Genomic DNA, 6,523 nt, shown 5'->3' with positions numbered 1-6,523 from the left:
GTTGTTAAGCGATTAAGTCCAGTACGAAAGTTCATGGGTGCAACCTCGGTGGTGTCATATCAGACTATAAAATGTATTAGAATGACAATGCTAGTAAAAAATGAGGAGATATGTTGTGTAAATAATCGTACCAATAATAAACCTCATCAAAGATTAAAACGGAGAACTATTAGATTGTCATTAATTCATAATTTTTGACAAAAATTCTATTTTACAGTTTTGTCCTGCCTTTTACTCTAAGATACATGTATTGCAAAGTCGACATTGCAAAGTAATCCACATTTTTTAAAAGTGAACAAGATTTTCTGGGATGGATTAATGTGAAAACAGTTTCAGTTATATTAAATTTTAAGTTATCTTAAACTTTTAAATCTGTATTGTTTCCGCGTGAAAACCAAGTGGTGCTACGAAAGGCACGAAATATGTAAAAAAATAAACGAATATTTACGCAACATGTATGTACCACGGACGGATTCCGGTGGATTTTACAACGAAAGAACCTGTGGTAACTGCGCCGTATTTTTTGATTTTATTTAAAAGATTCTACAAAAAAACATTTCAGTTCATTCAGAGAACTACTTTTTATTAGATGTCTTTGGTATCCTAAGATGGTTACTTCTCATCCTCAGTCCATAATACCAACTATAACAACACATCAATTGCAAAATGAGAAATTGCTTTTTGCTAAACATTTTGCAGCAGAAACCAGCAAAAATTTAACGCCTTCGGCAAAAATTTAGACAATTTCATCCTAATAACTCATACCACTTAATTTTATAACATTTTTTCCGAAGGTTTATGTTCTGATTATGGAAGTCTGAAGAGATCAAAAATTTTAAAGGTCGAAAAATTAGAAAATAACAAGGGTCCCCCGTACTGACGCTCATTCTGGTAACTATCACCCTACAAATCACTAAATTCAGGTGTTAGATAACACAGCATCGAAATCCTATATAAAGGGATGAATTGAAGGATGCGGTAGTAGGTTTCTTCTTATTCCGGTAGTCGTTATCTTAGAAAGATGGTAAATATGCCATTATCATTCGTGGTTCTTTTCATTGTATTTATGTACATGAACTCTGGTGAGACTTCATTCTTGTCTTAACCTGGAACAATAATTTTTAACACAGTTTTCTGTGTTTCTTTATCAGCAACAAAATTTTTAAGGGAGTAAAATTTGATACCTGATTTTAAGAATTAAAAATGTCTAACTGGCCCATTCATGAGGCAATGCTTGAACCGTTAAATTAGAAACCTGCAAATAATTATCTAATCCAATGAGAACGAAGTAATGAGTAAATGCTGACATTTGTCATGGTTTTGTCCTGGCATACCCGTTTGAGTTGAAGAACAATCGTCTTAGGCCTGAAAGTAACACAAGATTTGAGCTGGTAAAATATTGATCTACACAAAAAAATAGCACGTTTCTTGATTATCAATCCACTTCGCAAAAGTACTTGACTTCTAAATATTTATGAGTTCCAAAACACGGGTTGCCATACACTTTATTTGTTGCGGGAACAGAACATGTTCTCTTGTTATTACACATATTCGCAGTTTGAGATAATGAAAAATGAGATCTGCACCTCCTGCTGTAGTTGGATCTCCATTGGCAGTATGCTTGATGCGGCCGTACAGTGGATCATAAATTCTGACCATGTAGCCGGGTGCACATTTGATTTTTAGAGTTTCATCTTGGCATACTCTCTTCACCGAAACTACGAAAAATAATGTGTATTAGAGCATGTAAACAAGGAAAAAATTTGCTGGTAAAAAAAACTTCAAGGATAATTGGTACTTTAAGCGCTTACTTGGACAGGTATGTTGATTACAAGCTCGTGTAGTTGAATTAGGTCCAAGTCGTGTACAATCTAATCCTCCATATCGAGGAGAAGGATTTGTACACATTCTTCTACGTGACTGTATTCCCCCTCCACATTTAACAGAGCAAGCGCCATACTTTCCCCATTTGCTGTAACCACCGTTGACTAAAATATTAATATAGAATGGAAATATGGTGGTAAAAAACAGAACAATGCTAGTAAAATTATATTTACTTGGACAGGCATGTTGATTGCAAGCACGTGTAGATGAAGAAGGTCCAAGTCGGCACAATCTAATCCTCCGTACCGAGGAGTAGGATTTGTACACGTAATGACTGCATTCCACCTCCACATTTAACAGAGCAAGCGCCATCCTTTTTCCATTTGCTGTAACCACCGTTGACTAAGTATAAAAAACAGGCGAAAGATAAATGTCTGTTGTTTTAAATAATTATTATCAGTTCTATTAAGGTTTGGCTGTCAAATTATCAGGCTTGTCCAGTTGGCCATTTCTTTAATTTCTAAGATTGGCTTTAAATTTTTACTCCCTTAGAAATTCTGTTGCTGATAAAAACGGGTACAACCACAACTACAATTCACTGCAATTTTTTTAGTCGAAAGAGATTTCTTCACATATTTTACTACCTAATAATTCAATGTAAACTTGACTCACTTTAGCATGGTTTAGAATTGCATGCTTTTGTTAATTTTGCTGGACCAAGCCTCTTGCAGTTCTTCCCTCCAAATTTTGTAGACGGGTTTGTGCATGTCCTAGTAAATGTTTTTGTCCCTCTCCCGCTAGTTCGCGAACATCTCGAGATTTTCCACTTTGTGTATCCTCCATCAACTGGTAAATTTCTGTAAAACAAGATTTTGACGCGATATAATCGGATTTTACTGATGACGTAAATTAATAAGCAGAAAAGAAATCGGATAATTTATATTACAGACGCGCATTATTATTTGTGTATTCGTGATAAGGATGAGTGACTTTTTTACTCTATTTATACGACATTTCGCAGTAGTAATTCCAGTTCGCGAAAACTAAAAACTGAAAAAACTAACTAACCTGCAGGAATAATCAACTTCTAAATATTTCCTCGTTCCATAGCAAGGATCACCAAACACGCCGTTAACAGCATTCACGCTACACGATCTCTTGTTCTGGCACCTTAATTTTACTTCATGTAAAGATCTGCTAGAGTGCGAGTTACAACGTCCTTGAAAGAAATTCCAGCCGCAATAACTAATTGTGTATCGCCCATACATTGCTCTTTGAATTTGTATCACTTGACCTGACGGACAGATTATGTGCATTGTTGTATGCTCGCACACACGCTTTGTACTCTTTGCAAAACCTGAAAAATAAATGTTTACTTTGTGTCATTTCAACTCAAACTTCCGTACATCATTTGATACAAAAAAACAACAACAATACAATGACGTGAATACAGTTACAGAAAACTGTGTTGAAAATTATTGTTCCAGGTTAAGACAAGAATGAAAGTCTTACCAGAGTTCATGTACATGAATACAATGAAAAGAACCACGAATGACAATCGCATATTTTCCATCTTTCTAGATAACGACTACCGCAAACCTACTACCGCATCCTTTAGTTCATCCCTTTATATAGGATTTCGATGCTGTGTTTTCTAACCCTCTGAATTTAGTGTTTTGTAGGGTGATAGTTACCAGAATGAGCGTCAGTACGGGGGGTATGTACAAATAAGTTACTTCTCATTGACCATAATCAGTTCCGCACGTTTTAAATCACAAAATGCTTATTTGCGTGAAAAATATGTTTTTTCAAATCATTACTTCGCATTAGCAGTAATACTATGTAGTACAATTCCCTTGTTATTTTCTAATTTTTCGACTTTTTAAAATTTTTGATCTCTTCAGACTTCCATAATCAGAACATAAACCTTCGGAAAAAATGTTATAAAATATAAAGTGGTAAGAGTTATTATTAGGACGAAATTGTCTAAATTTTTGCCGAAGGCGTTAAATTTTTGCTGGTTTTTGCTGCAAAATGTTTAGCAAAAGGCAATTTCCCATTTTGTAATTGATGTGTTGTTATAGTTGGTATTATGGACTGAGGATGAGACTGAATGAATTTAAAAATGTTTGTGCGCGTAAAATCTTTTAAATAAAATCAAAAAATACGGCACAGTATATGATTACCACAGGTTCTTTCGTTGTAAAATCCACCGGAATCCGTCCGTGGTACATACATGTTGCGTAAATATTCGTTTATTTTTTTACATATTTCGTGCCTTTCGTAGCACCACTTGGTTTTCACGCGGAAACAATACAGATTTTAAAGTTTAAGATAACTTAAAATTTAATATAACTGAAACTGTTTTCACATTAATCCATCCCAGAAAATCTTGTTCACTTTTAAAAAATGTGGATTACTTTGCAATGTCGACTTTGCAATACATGTATCTTAGAGTAAAAGGCAGGACAAAACTGTAAAATAGAATTTTTGTCAAAAATTATGAATTAATGACAATCTAATAGTTCTCCGTTTTAATCTTTGATGAGGTTTATTATTGGTACGATTATTTACACAACATATCTCCTCATTTTTTACTAGCATTGTCATTCTAATACATTTTATAGTCTGATATGACACCACCGAGGTTGCACCCATGAACTTTCGTACTGGACTTAATCGCTTAACAACAAGATCAGCATTTGGTCCACACCAATCTAGTATAATTATGTTAAGCCTGTAGATTCCTATTCGGGTATTCGAGGCAAACCCGGTACTATACCGGCACATTGAAATGAGAATATTTGAGAAAAGATTTTTTTCTAATAAAACGACCCGACCCCAGAATTACAATTTTAATGATAGTATAAAAATATGAAGTTTTGTCTCTTTGAAACCATTATACAATTTACTCCACATTGATTTTACAAGCAACAGCAAAATGTTTATTTTGCAGCAACAAACATGTTATTTGCAAGTATACGACACTTCCAAGTACTTCGATGTGAGAAAGCATGGATTACCAAAAACTTTGTTTGATGCTTTCACAATGCATTGTTTCTTATTTTCACATCGTGACATCACTACACGCAAGGATGATTTGGCGTGACAGTTCGACCGATGAAAAATTTTAACCGCAGTATCTTCTTGAAGTGCGACCATAACTTGCACTCTTGATATGAATTCTTTTTCTTCCACAATTGATAGCCATGGTTTTGTCTTGGCATACTCGTTTGTGGCGAAGACCAGTTGGTTTGGGCCTAAAATAAATGTAATAAAGATATACTTTCATTTTTTAAAATATGGGCTAAAATATGGGACGATATAGACTAAACCGAACCTTTTTTTCTCAAAAGGTTTACTCACTTACTCGCAGGAGTACTTGACTTCTAGATATTTACTAGTTCTAAAACACAGGTTGCCATACACTTTATTTGTTGCCGGAATAGAACATACTCTCTTGTTGTTGCAAAAACCTGCAGTTTGATAATATGAAGACTGGGATCTGCATTTCTGTACTCTACTGTAGTAGAATCTCCATCCACAGTGACGTTTCGAAGTTCGTCCTTACAATGCGAAATGAATCCTTACGACGTAACAGGAGGTACATTTGATTTTTAGAGTTTTGTCTTGACAAAAAACTCTCTTTAGCAAATTATAGTATGGATTTAAATCTGTCTCTACGTACGAAGGGGGAGTTACCAATAGATATAGAATCCATAAGCAATCTCAGTTTCCGATGGGTTGGTGCATACTACAAAGACCTCTTAATTGATGTTGACATCGTTCCAATTATCAATTTTCCAAATTGGTTTTCAAATTTAAGAGATCTTGATAATAAACTAACGAAGAAATTCGCACAGAATATTGCACAGAGTATAGTGTTCAAAACACTTCCTGCTCGTCTTTATGCAGATTGGAATAAATTATTTCGAATGTCTGATTGTGAAAGAGAAATTATGCAGGGCATACCAGTGGCAGTGAGAAGAGGATACATTATGTTGAAATCACTAACAAATACCTTATATTTTTCACAAGTATATTACGAATGCTATGATAGTTTGATTGAGCGTTTTCTAACAACGTAGTATTAAAAACATGTTTTCTTCATGTCCTCGAAAAGGCAATCACAGAAGATGAAGACGTCTTTAGAAAGGCCACCGACGTAACACCAAATAATGTATCGATTAGATGGGCTAAAGATACTCTAAACTTTCTATGCAATGCTATAAGGGATTGCAAGCTACCTTCTTTTTTTATCAGAGACGTCAATTTAATGCTCATTGTGAGTAAAGAACTGGTTCCTGATCAATCTCTGCGGTACGACGAATTGTTTTGTTTAAGGAGTCTTGTTAATATAGGAACAACATATTGGAAACCTTAAGTACAAAAAGAATATTCAGCAGCTCTTACAACCTCGACTCCACAGCGCTCTTTCACCTACGCGCCTGCTAAGCATATGCAATTTACTAACCTTATTATACCCGAACTTTTTTTACTGCTACGGCAAAAATCCCAAACTACTTATAATTAAGTGATAAAACTCATTCCAGGTAAAAAAGTCTTTTAAAGATGTCACAAAGATCGGAAATGACGTTACACATGCGTAAGGTACAGCATTTTCCCCATTTTCCAATATAATTTCTTAAGTGTTATTAATGCTACAACCTTGATTCCTAAGACTTGTAATATATTTTAC

The 6,523-nt window shown here is 34.6% G+C and overlaps 1 pseudogene; it reads right to left on the bottom strand.

Annotated features, from left to right (window-relative positions):
* Nucleotides 1-1,260: 1,260 nt before the first annotated feature.
* Nucleotides 1,261-3,534, bottom strand: LOC130655965 (coadhesin-like; annotated as a pseudogene).
* Between the last annotated feature and the right edge of the window lie 2,989 nt (nucleotides 3,535-6,523).

This window comes from Hydractinia symbiolongicarpus, chromosome 8, assembly GCF_029227915.1.
Source record: "Hydractinia symbiolongicarpus strain clone_291-10 chromosome 8, HSymV2.1, whole genome shotgun sequence".
NCBI classification, from domain to species: Eukaryota; Metazoa; Cnidaria; class Hydrozoa; order Anthoathecata; family Hydractiniidae; genus Hydractinia; species Hydractinia symbiolongicarpus.
The sequence above is the reverse complement of the archived record's forward strand: the minus strand, read 5'-3'. Positions and strand labels throughout refer to the sequence as shown.